The sequence below is a fragment of the Lutra lutra genome, chromosome 18 (assembly GCF_902655055.1).
Source record: "Lutra lutra chromosome 18, mLutLut1.2, whole genome shotgun sequence".
NCBI classification, from domain to species: domain Eukaryota; kingdom Metazoa; phylum Chordata; class Mammalia; order Carnivora; family Mustelidae; genus Lutra; species Lutra lutra.
Genome location: NC_062295.1, coordinates 16,705,923 through 16,718,448, shown reverse-complemented (window position 1 = coordinate 16,718,448; position 12,526 = coordinate 16,705,923). Strand labels below are relative to the sequence as shown.

Genomic DNA, 12,526 nt, shown 5'->3' with positions numbered 1-12,526 from the left:
CAATGCTCTGAAGCTAGAACTCAATCACAAGAGGAAATTTGGAAAGAACCCAAATACATGGAGACTAAACAGCATCCTTCTAAAGAATGAATGGGTCAACCAGGAAAATAAAGAATAATTGAAAAAATTCATGGAAACAAATGATAATGAAAACACAACAGTTCAAAATCTGTGGGACACAACAAAGGCAGTCCTGAGAGGAAAATATATAGCGGTACAAGCCTTTCTCAAGAAACAAGAAAGGTCTCATACACAACGAAAGAAGCTGGAGAAAGAACAAGAAAGAAACCCTAAACCCAGCAGGAGAAGAGAAATCCTAAAGATCAGAGCAGAAATCAATGAAATAGAAACCAAAAAAACAATAAAACAAATCAATGAAACTAGGAGCTGGTTCTTTGAAAGGATAATAAGATTGATAAACCCCTGGCCAGACTTATCAAAAAGAAAAGAGAAAGGACCCAAATAAATAAAATCATGAATGAAAGAGGAGAGATCACAACTAATACCAAAGAAATACAGACAATTATAAGAACATACTATGAGCAACTCTACGCCAACAAATTTGACAATCTGGAAGAAATGGATGCATTCCTAGAGACATATAAACTACCACAACTGAACCAGGAAGAAATGGGAATGCAAGCTGGTGCAACCACTCTGGAAAACAGCATGGAGGTTCCTCAAAATGTTGAAAATAGAACTACCCTATGACCCAGCAATTGCACTGCTGGGTATTTACCCTAAAGATACAAACGTAGTGATCCAAAGGGGCACCTGCACCCGGATGTTTAGAGCAGCAATGTCTACAATAGCCAAACTATGGAAAGAACCTAGATGGCCATCAACAGACGAATGGATAAAGAAGATGTGGTATATATACACAATGGAATACTATGCAGCCATCAAAAGAAATGAAATCTTGCCATTTGCGACGACGTGGATGGAACTAGAGGGTATCATGCTTAGCGAAATAAGTCAATCGGAGAAAGACAACTATCATATGATCTCCCTGATATGAGGGAGAGGAGATGCAACATGGGGGGTTAAGGGGGTAGGAGGAGAGTAAATGAAACAAGATGGGATTGGGAGGGAGACAAACCATAAGTGACTCTTAATCTCACAAAACAAACTGAGGGTTGATGGGGGGAGGGGGGTTGGGTGAGGGGGGTGGGGTTATGGATATTGGGGAGGGTATGTGCTATGGTGAGTGCTGTGAAGTGTGTAAACCTGGCGATTCACAGACCTGTACCCCTGGGGATAAAAATATATGTTTATAAAAAATAAAAAAAAGAAAAGTACATCATAAAGAATATAGTAAGTATAATATTGTTAATAACATTTTACGGTGACAGATGAGGACTACATTTATTGTGGTTAGCACTGAGTAGTATAGAGAATTGTCCAATTGTTATGGTATACACCTGAAACTAACATAATGTTACATGTCAGTTACAATAAAACAATAATAAACAATAATAACTACAATAATAAACTTAAAAAGACAACATAAACAGTAAAAATTCAACAGAGAGAAAATGTTTGCCTATCATGTATCTTATAAGGGATTAATATCAAGGATATATAGAAATAAAACTCAATAATGATAAAGAAATGACTTGGTTAAAAATTGGGCTTCACCACAGTTAATCATAGAGAGGAGGCCACATTGAAGAGATTAAGAGGGGTGGAGACACTGTTGGGAAGAAAACCCCTGGAGGGACTAACCACAAATAGGAGGGACAACAAGAAACCTGGAGAAGTGAGAGGATCAGATCTCCCATCAGGCACCTCAGGCACTGGGGATCCACACAGGAAAGATGAGTTCCTATGAAATCTGGCTTTGAAAACAAGTGGGTTTATCGTTAGGAGCTTTGAAAATTGGTGGGGCTTAAGGCCAGGTAATTTAACTCTGGGAGAATAGGAGGGCAAAAGGAAACTGAGTCCCTAACCTTAAAGAGCCAGCATAGTAAATAACTCAGTCTGGGACACAGCACAGAAGCTGCAGATTGAAACGTGTCTCAGACGTACATGAAAGAGGCTTATTTTCTGATCTCAGAACTTGCCCTGAAAGTGGGAGCATCTTCCGGAGATTTCTTTAAGAACAAAAGTCTTGGTGGGCAACATTTTTCTTCCCTCTGTAGCCTATATACCTGGACAATTTTGAGAACCAGACAACCCTCTTCATTTATCTTGCTAACACCATACATGCCATTCCAGCATTCCTTGTTGATGTGCCCTCTCCAACCCATCCACTTCAGCAGATGTCCCCCCAAAGAGCAGCTCCTGCCCCACCACAGTCTACAAGAAGCCCCAACAGGGAATAGCACCACTCTAAAGTGACTCCTATTCTGGAGGTGAGGGGAGATAACCCCATGTGCCAGTATACCTCAAGTTCCGGCAGCAGAGGTTTTTAGCTGGCCATGCAGGAAGAAAGCCCTGCCATTTGGTATGCCTGCAGCGATTGGCAGAAAGCCTAATTATAGATGTCTAGTCTGACTTCTGGCTAACCAACAATGGAAGACTTTGTTGGTCACATGGGGAAAAATCTTGCCATTTCGTGTGCCCAAAACTGTGACAGGGAAACTAATTGCAGACAAGTAGGCTAACTGCTGAACCAGCCCACCTAAGGGCCCACTGTAGCCTCAAACAAGCCCCTGAAAAGCATAGAGAACAAACTCTGCCCAGTATGCAAAAAGCAGGTGAAGCAGTTCATTTCAACCAAATGGGCTGAAGGCAAAGGTGGCTCAGCCATAGCAGAAGGTTACTTGCCACCCAAACAGAAAACCTAGGTGGACTGCCTGGTTCTGGATACCAGTAAGCATTGAACTACAGGGCACCACAAGACTTTTCTACACAAGACCAGTTCTTTCAAAAGTAGGAGATGTAGAGGATCCCCCCAATAGAAACAAGTACAGAGAGTTAAACAAAATGAGGAGACAGAGGAATGTGCCCCAAATGAAAGAACAAGATGAAATCACAGCAAAAGAGCTAAATGAAACTGAGATAAGCAATATGTCTGATAAAGAATTTAAAGTAATGGTTATAAAAGTACTCACTGGACTTGAGAAAAGAGTTGAACTCAGTGAGAAACTCAACAGAGAGACATACATATAAAAAAGAACTAGTTAATAACTTCTGATGATTGTTTCTACTTCCTTGGTGTTAGTTGTGATCTCTCCCTTTTCATTCATAATTTTATTAATTTGGGCTTTCTCTCTTTTCTTTTGGATTAGTGTGGCCAATGGTTTATTGATCTTATTGATTCTTTCAAAAAACCAGCTTCTAGTTTCATTGATACATTCTACTGTATCTCTGGTTTCTACCTCATTGATCTCTGCCCTAATCTTGATTATTTCCCTTCTTACATGTGGAGTTGGTTTGATTTGTTGTTGATTCTACAGTTATTTAAGGTATAGAGACAGCTGGTGTATTCAGGATTTTTCAATTTTTTTGAGGGAGGCGTGGATGGCTATGTATTTCCCCCTTAGGATGGCCTTTGCTGTATCCATAGGTTTTGGACCAAAGCGTCTTCTTTCTCATTGGTTTCCATGAATTGTTTAAGTTCTTCTTTGATCTCCTGGTTGATCCAAGCATTCTTAAGCAAGGTGATCTTTAGCCTCCAGGTGTTTGAGTTCCTTCCGAACTTTTCCTTGTGATTGAGTCCAGTTTCAAAGCACTGTGATCTGAGAATATGCAGGGAATAATCTTAGTCTTTTGGTATTGGTTGAGTCCTGATTTGTGACCCAGTATGTGGTCTATTCTTGAGACGGTTCCATGGGCACTTGAGAAGAATGAGTATTCTGTTGTTTTAGGGTGGAATGTTCTGTATATATCTATGAGGTCCATATGGTCCAATGTGTCATTCAATGCTCTTGTTTCTTTATTGATTTTCTGCTTCGATGATCTGTCTATTTCTGAGAGAGGTGTGTTAAGATCTCCTACTATTAATGTATCCATATCAATATGACTCTTTATCTTGATTAATGGTCTATTCAATAAATGGTGCTGGGAAAACTGGACAGCTATATGTAGAAGAATGAAACTCGACCATTCTCTTACACCATACACAAAGATAAACTCAAAATGGATAAAAGACCTCAACGTGAGACAGGAATCCATCAGAATCCTAGAGGAGAACATAGGCAGTAACCTCTTCGATATCAGCCACAGCAACTTCTTTCAAGATAAGTCTCCAAAGGCAAAGGAAACAAAAGCGAAAATGAACTTTTGGGACTTCATCAAGATCAAAAGCTTCTGCTCCACAAAGGAAACAGTCAACAAAACAAAGAGGCAACCCACGGGATGGGAGAAGATATTTGCAAATGACAGTACAAATGGTTGATATCGAGGATCTAAAAAGAACTCCTCAAACTCAACACGCACAAAACAGATAATCATATCAAAAAATGGGCAGAATACATGAACAGACACTTCTCCAATGAAGACATACAAATGGCTATCAGACACATGAAAAAATGTTCATCATCACTAGCCATCAGGGAGATTCAAATTAAAACCACATTGAGATACCATCTTACACCAGGTAGAACAGCCAAAATTAGCAAGACAGGAAACAACATGTGTTGTAGAGGATGTGGAGAAAGGGGAACCCTCTTACACTGTTGGCAGGAATGCAAGTTGGTGTAGCCACTTTGGAAAACAGTGTGGAGATTCCTCAAGAAATTAAAAATAGAACTTCCCTATGACCCTTCAATTGCACCACTGGGTATTTACCCCAAAGATACAGATGTAGTGAAAAGAAGGGCCATCTGTACCCCAATGTTTATAGCAGCAATGGCCACAGTTGCCAAACTGTGGAAAGAACCAAGATGCCCTTCAACAGACGAATGGATAAGGAAGATGTGGTCCATATACACGATGGAGTATTATGCCTCCATCAGAAAGGATGAATACCCAACTTTTGTAACAACATGGACGGGACTGGAAGAGATTATGCTGAGTGAAATAAGTCAAGCAGAGTCAATTATCATATGGTTTCACTTATTTGTGGAGCATAACAAATAGCATGGAGGACAAAGGGAAATGGAGAGAAGGGAGTTGAGGGAAATTGCAAGGGGAGGTGAACCATGAGAGACTATGGACTCTGAAAAACAATCTGAGGGTTTTGAAGGGGCTGGGGGTGGGAGGTTGGGGGAACCAGGTGGTGGGTATTAGAGAGGGCACGGATTGCATGGAGCACTGGGTGTGGTGCAAAAACAATGAATATTGTTATGCTGAAAAGAAATAAAAATTAAAAAAAAAGAACTAGTTAGAGCTGAAGAATTCCATAACTGAAATAAAAAATACACCAAAGGAAATCAACAGCAGATTAGAAGATGCAGAAAAATGAATCAGTGAGATGAAAGATAGGGTCCTGGAGACCAACCATGCCAAACAGCTAAAAGAAAAACATAAAATAAGAAATGAGTTTAAGTTAAGGGGACTCTGGTGACATCATCAAACACATTTACATTCATATCATATCAGAAGAAAAAGAGAGCGAGAAGGCAGAAAATTTATTGAAGAAATAATAGCTAAAAACTTCCCTAAGGAAGGGAGGAGACAAACAGCTGGACTGAGGAAGTTCAGATATCCCCTAACAAGATTAACCCAAGCAGGCCTATACCAAGACAAAACATAATTAAAATAACAAATAGTCATGATAAAGAGAATTTTAAAAGCAGCAAGAAAGGGGCCCCTGGGTGGCTCAGTGGGTTGGGGCTTTGCCTTCAGCTCAGGTCATGATCTCAGGGTCCTGGAATCGAGCCCCAAGTTGGGCTCTCTGCTTGGCGGGGAGCCTGCTTCCCCCTAACCCCTGCCCAGCTTCTCTGCCTACTTGTGATATCTGGCTGTCAAATAAGTAAATAAAATCTCTAAAAAAAAAAAAAAAGCAGCAAGAAAAATGAAAACAGTTACATACAAGAAATACCCCATAAGGCTATCAGCTGATTTTTTAGCAGAAACTTGCAGGCCAGAAGGGAGGGGCATAATATATTCAAAGCATTGAAAGGAAAAAACCCTGCAACCAAGAATACTCTACCTGGCAAGGTTATCATTCAGAATAAAAGGAGAGATAAAAGCAAAAGTTCAAAGAGTTCATCACCACTAAATAAACCTTACAAGAGAAATGTTAAAGTGAATTCCTTCAGTGGAAAGAAAAGGCCATAACTAGAAGAAAATTACAAAAAGAAAAAAATTTCACAGGAAAAATAAAATATATAATAAAGGTAGTATATCAATCACTTATAAAGCCAGTTTGGAGTTTAAAACGCAAAAGTAGTAACCAATTATGTCTACAAAAATCAGTCCAAGGGATACACAAAATATAACAATGTAACATATGCACATTGTATACATGAAGACATAGGGAGAGGTAAAAATTTAGTGCTTTTTGAATGTGTTCAAACTTATGCAACCATCAAATTAACATAGACTTCTACACACATAAGATGTTATATATGAATGTAATAGAAATGATAACTACAAATAAAAGATCTATAACAGATAAAAAAAATAAAGAGAATCCAAACATAAGGCTAAACAAAGCCAAGAAACCATAAGGGAAAAGAACAAGAAGAAAGAAGAAGAGAAGTACAAAACCAACTAAAAAAATGAATAAAATGGCAACAAATACATACTTACCAATAGTTACTTTATTTTTTATTTTTTTTTTAAAGATTTTATTTATTTATTTGTCATAGAGAGAGAAGCGAGAGTGAGCACAGGCAGACAGAGTGGCAGGCAGAGGCAGAGGGAGAAGCAGGCTCCCCGCCAAGCAAGGAGCCCCATGTGGGACTCGATCCCAGGACGCTGGGATCATGACCTGAGCCGAAGGCAGCTGCTTAACCAACTGAGCCACCCAGGCGTCCCCAAATAGTTACTTTAAATTAAATGGAGTAAATGCTCCAATAAAAAGACAAAGGGTGACTGAATAGATCTATATGCTGCCTATACGAGACTCACTTCAGACCTAAAGACATGTACAGACTGAAAGTGAAGGGCTAGAAAAACATCTAACACGTTAAGTGGAAGAAAAAGTAAACCAGAATTGTAGTACTTATATCAGACATCATTGATTTTGAAATAGGCTGTAGCAAAAGATAAAGAAGAGGACTACATAATAATAAAGGGAAGCATGTGACAAGAGAATATAACAGTTGTAAATATCTATGCACCTTGCAATTTCAGGTCAAAATGGTGTGCAGTCCTGCTATAGTAGCATCAAGCCAGGGGCTGGAGGATATTAAAAAATGGTTTTACAATGCTGCAGGGTTCAATAAACAGGTGTCAATGTAAGATGATACAATATACGAGAATGATGATATGAAAGACACCTTAATAAGCCTTCCTGGGAACTTTATAATGACAGGATGTTTCACATTAAGAGAATAATGGACCTGACCATGAAGCGGAGTATCTTGCCTAAAAAGCATTGGACAAAATATGAGGAAGACAAAGTCTACCTTGATCCATATCTGAAAGAGTTATTTGGGAAAGAAAAGAGAGAGAAGAATGGGCAAAGAAATAATCATGGAATTGAAATCTGTGGTTGTAGCTGTCCTCAAATATATTTAATAAGTTGGATAAACCTATTAGCCATCAGGGAGATTCAAATCAAAACCACATCAAGATACCACCTTATGCCAGTTAGAATGGCCAAAATTAACAATACAGGAAACAACAAGTGTTGGAGAGGATGTGGAGAAAGGGGAACCCTCTTACACTGTTGGTGGGAATGCAAGTTGGTGCAGCCACTTTGGAGAACAGTGTGGAGATTCCTCAAGAAATTAAAAATAGAGCTTCCCTAAGACCCTGCAATTGCACTACTGGGTATTTACCACTAAGATACAGATGTAGTGCAAAGAAGGGCCATCTGTACCCCAGTGTTCATAGCAGCAATGGCCACTGTCGCCAAACTGTAGAAAGAGTCAAGATGCCCTTCAACAGACGAATGGATAAAGAAGATATGGTCCATATATACAATGGAATATTATGCCTCCATCAGAAAGGATGAGTACCCACTTTTGTATCAACATGGACAGGACTGGAGGAGATTATGCTGAGTGAAATAAGTCAAATGGAGAGAGTCCATTATCATATGGTTTCACTTACTTGTGGAGCATAAGGAATAACATGGAGGACATTGGGAGGAGGGGAGGAGAAGTGAGTTGGGCAAATCATAGGGGGAGACAAACCAAGAGAGACTGTGGACTCTGAGAAACAAACTGAGGGTTTTGGAGGGAAAGAGGGTAGAGGGTTGGGTGAGCCTGGTGGTGGGTATTAAGGAGGGCACATATTGCATTGAACAGTGGGTGTGATGCATAAATAATGAATCTTGGAACACTGAAAAAAAATAAAGTTAAAAAAATAAGTTGGATAAACCTGACTCATACAATTTGGAACTATTTGAGCTACAAATGTATTACTTTAAATAAATGTCTATTGTGATTAAAATATTTATATACCCATTATAGAAGCATCTAAATACATAAAACAATTATTAATAGACATAAAGTGAGAAATGGACAGTAATACAATAATTCTAGGGAACTTTAATATCCCATTCACATCAATGGGTAGATAGATCATCTAGGCAGAAAAGCAACAAGGAAACAGTGGCTTTGAATTACACATTAGATCAGATGGACCTAACAGATATATACAGAATATTCCATCCCCAAACAATAGAATACATATTCTTTTTAAAAGCACATGGAACATTATCCAGAACAGATCACATATTAGGCCATAAATCAAATCCTGATAAAGTTAAGAAACTGAAATCATATCAAGCATCTTCTCTGATCAAAATGGCATGAAATTAGAAATCAATCACAAGAAAAAATCTGGAAAGAACACAAATAAAAGGAGGGTAAACAACATGCTACTAAATGATGAATGGGCCAAACAGGAAATCAAAGGGAAAATTTAAACATACATGGAGACAAAAAAAAAATGAATACACAACAGTCCAAAATCTTTGTGAACAGCAAAAGCAGTTCCAAGAAGGAAGTGTATAGCATTACACGTCTACCTCAAGAAAGAAGAAAATCTCAAATAAATAACCTAACGTTGTATCTAAGAAAGCTACAAAAATAAGATTGAAGTGCAAAGCTAGTAGAAAAAAATAATAAACATTAGAGCAGAAATAAATGAAATAGAGACTAAAAGAAATGGAAAAGATTAATGAAACCAGAAGCGGATTCTTTGAAAAGTGATAAATCTTTACCTAGACTCAACAACAACTGACATCATAGAAATACAAAGCATATGAGAATACCTTGAAAACCATATGCCAATAAACAGGACAACCTATAAGAATTTCTAGATAAATTCCTAAAAACATAATCTTCTAAAGCTGAATCAGGAAGAAATAAACATTTGAACTGAGAGATTACTAGTAATGAAGTTGAGTAAGTTATCAAAAAACCCTTAATAAGCAAAAGATGGCTTTACAGGTGAATTATGCCGAACATTTAAAGAAGGGTTAACACCTATTCTTTTCAAGTTATTCCAAAAAACAGAAGAGAACAGAAAACTCCCAAATTCATTTTATGAGGCCAACATTACCCTGATACCAGCATCAGAGAAAGACACTACAAAAAAAGAAAAGTATAGCCCAATATCTCTGATGAACATAGGTGAAAAAACCCTCAACAAAATATTAGAAAACCAAATACAACAATACATTTGAAAAATCATTCTTCACAATCAAGAAAGATTTTTTCCAGAGATGCAAGTGTGGTTCAATATTTGCACATCAATGTGACACATTACATTAATAACAGAGAGAATAAAAACCACATGATCATGTCAATAGATGCAGAAAAAGCATTTGAAAAAATACAACATGATTTCACAATAAAAAATCTCAACAAAGTGGGTTTAGAGGGAACATTGCTCAACATCATAAAGGCCATTTATGAAAAACTCAGAGTTAACATTATAATCAATAGTGAAAAATGGACAGCTTTTCCTTTAAGATCAAGAACAAGACAAGGAAGTTCATTCTCACTACTTTTATTCAACATAGGACTAGCAGTTCTAGCTGCATCAGTCAGAGAACAAAAAAAATAAAAGGCATCCAAATTGGTAAGGAAGTCTTAAACTTCCATTATTTGCAGATAACCTAACACTATATATAGCAAACCCTAAAGACTGCACCAAAAAACTATTAGAACTGATAAATGAATTCAGTAAAGTCAGAGGATACAAAATTAATATACAGAAATCTGTATATGACAGATCTATGTATATCCCTTACACTAATAATGAGGTAGCAGAAAGAGAAATTAAGAAAACAATCCCATGATTATGATTCATACTTATGATTCCACCCAAAGTAATAAAATACATAGAAATAAACTTAACCAAGGAGGTGAAAGACCTGTACTCTGAAAGGTATAAAATACTACATCAAAAACCAAAGATGTACTGTTGGTTAATTGAACATAATAAAAAAAATAAAAGAAGAAAAAAATTAAGGAGGATGCAAACAAATGGAAAGGTATTCCATGCTCACAGACTGGAAGAATTAATATTATTAAAATGTCAATACTAACCAAAGCAACCTACAGTTTCAATGAAATCCCTACCAAAATACCAATGACATTTTCCACAAAACTAGGACAAATAATCCTAAAATTTGTATGGAACCACAAGAGACCCCAGATAGCAAAAGCAATCTTGAGAAAGAAGAACAAAGCTGGAGGTATCATAATACTAGATTTCATAATATACTAAAAAGTTGTAGTAATCAAGACAGTACAGTACTGTCACAAAAACAGACATGTAGGTCAATGGAATAGAACAGAACTGAATAGAAAGCTTAGAAATAAACCCACTCTCATATGGTCAATTCATCTATGACAAAGGAAGCAAGAATATACAATGGGGAAAAGACAGTCTCTTGAATAATGGTGCTGGGAAAACTAGACAGCTACATGTAAAAGAATGAAACTGGACCACTTTCTTAGACCATAAACAAAAATAAACTCAAAATGCATTAAAGACCTAAATGTAAGACCAGAAACTGTAAAACTGCTAGAAGAAAATATAGGCAGTAATCTCTGTGACATCAGTCTTGGGAACATTTTTCTAGATATGTCTCCTCTGGTAAGGGAAACAAAGCAAAAATAAACTATTGGGACAAACCAAAATAAAAACCTCTGTACAGCAAAGGAAACAATCAATAAAACAAAAAAGGCAACCTACTGAATGGGAGAAGATAATTGCAAATGTTTTGTCTGATAAGGGTTTAATACCCAAAATATATAAAGAACTTAAACAAATCAACACCAAGGAAACAAAGTAATCCTATTAAAAATGAGGAGGGCCCAGGGTTAAGATGGTGGAGGAGAGGGGGACCCAAAGCTTGCCTCCTCCCTTGAACACAGCTAGATGAATATTAAATAATTCTGGACACCCAAGAAATCGATTGGAAGTCTCAGAAAACAAAGTTGCACCTCTGTAAACAGTAAAAACAACTGGTGGAAGATAGGAACTGTGAAGAATTGATTCATGGGAGAAAAGAACCATGGGCGCTGCACAGGGGAGGGAGCCCTGATAAGGGAGGTAGTAGCAGGAGAGACTGAGAGAGATAAAGAATGAAGGGAAAAAAAAGACAAGACTGAAAACACACAGGAGACTGCACAAGAAAGGTGTTCCCTAAAACCAGTGAATGGGAAAAAGGAGAGGGCTTCAATACCACCAGTTTTTTTTTTAAAGATTTTATTTATTTATTTGACAGACAGAGATTACAAGCAGGCAGAGAGACAGTCAGAGAGAGGAGGAAGCAGGCTCCCTGCTGAGCAGAGAGCCCAATGTGGGGCTCGATCCCAGGACCCTGGGATCATGACCTGAGCTGAAGGCAGAGGCTTTAACCCACTGAGCCACCCAGGCGCCCCAATACCACCAGTTTTTAAAAACAGCACAGGATGCAGTCTGAAGCTTGGGAGGTCAGCGCCATAACCAGGGTTGTGCCTGGTGGTCCTCCTGCGGGAAAGCAGGGTGAGCCCCAGCCCGGTCTGAGGATCCTCTGAGTTGCACAGGGAGAAGCGATTCCCCTGGTTGGAGCGCATTTGGTAGAGTTGATATGGCCTCTGCATGGGCAATGTCTCCTGTGGGTGCCACTGAGCTGTGGGATTCACCAGTAAAGGAACAAGACACCAGTTGAGGGTAGCAAAACCTGGCTGTGTGTTAAAATTTACCACAGACTGTTTTCTCAGACAAACTAGTACTGGAGGGAGGCCCTCCCTGAGAGGATCAGCACCATCCTTGTGGAGGGGGTTTCTGAAGTGTGGGGTTTTGAAACAGAGCAGTCCCTGAGATAAAACACAGGAGTACTGTACCACTTGGCAGGCGGACAGCTCAGTCAAGGACAGGGTGAAGGCAGGGATCTGACACAGGAAGGGTGACTCTTTGCACATCTCTGAGGGCTTCCTGAAGAGTTGTGGGCAGAACTTCCCGCTGGGGAGACAAGAAAGCTGGACAAAGCCATTTATCTATCTATCTATCTATCTATCTA

General features: G+C 38.5%; 1 protein-coding gene and 1 pseudogene across 1 annotated transcript in view; one reads left to right on the top strand and one right to left on the bottom strand.

Annotated features, from left to right (window-relative positions):
- The window catches only part of LOC125090549 (phospholipid-transporting ATPase ABCA3-like), a 196,657-nt gene that overhangs the window by 78,324 nt on the left and 105,807 nt on the right, over window positions 1-12,526 (bottom strand). The window lies entirely within an intron of this gene.
- LOC125090548 (cytochrome b-c1 complex subunit 7-like) lies at window positions 7,195-7,528 on the top strand (annotated as a pseudogene).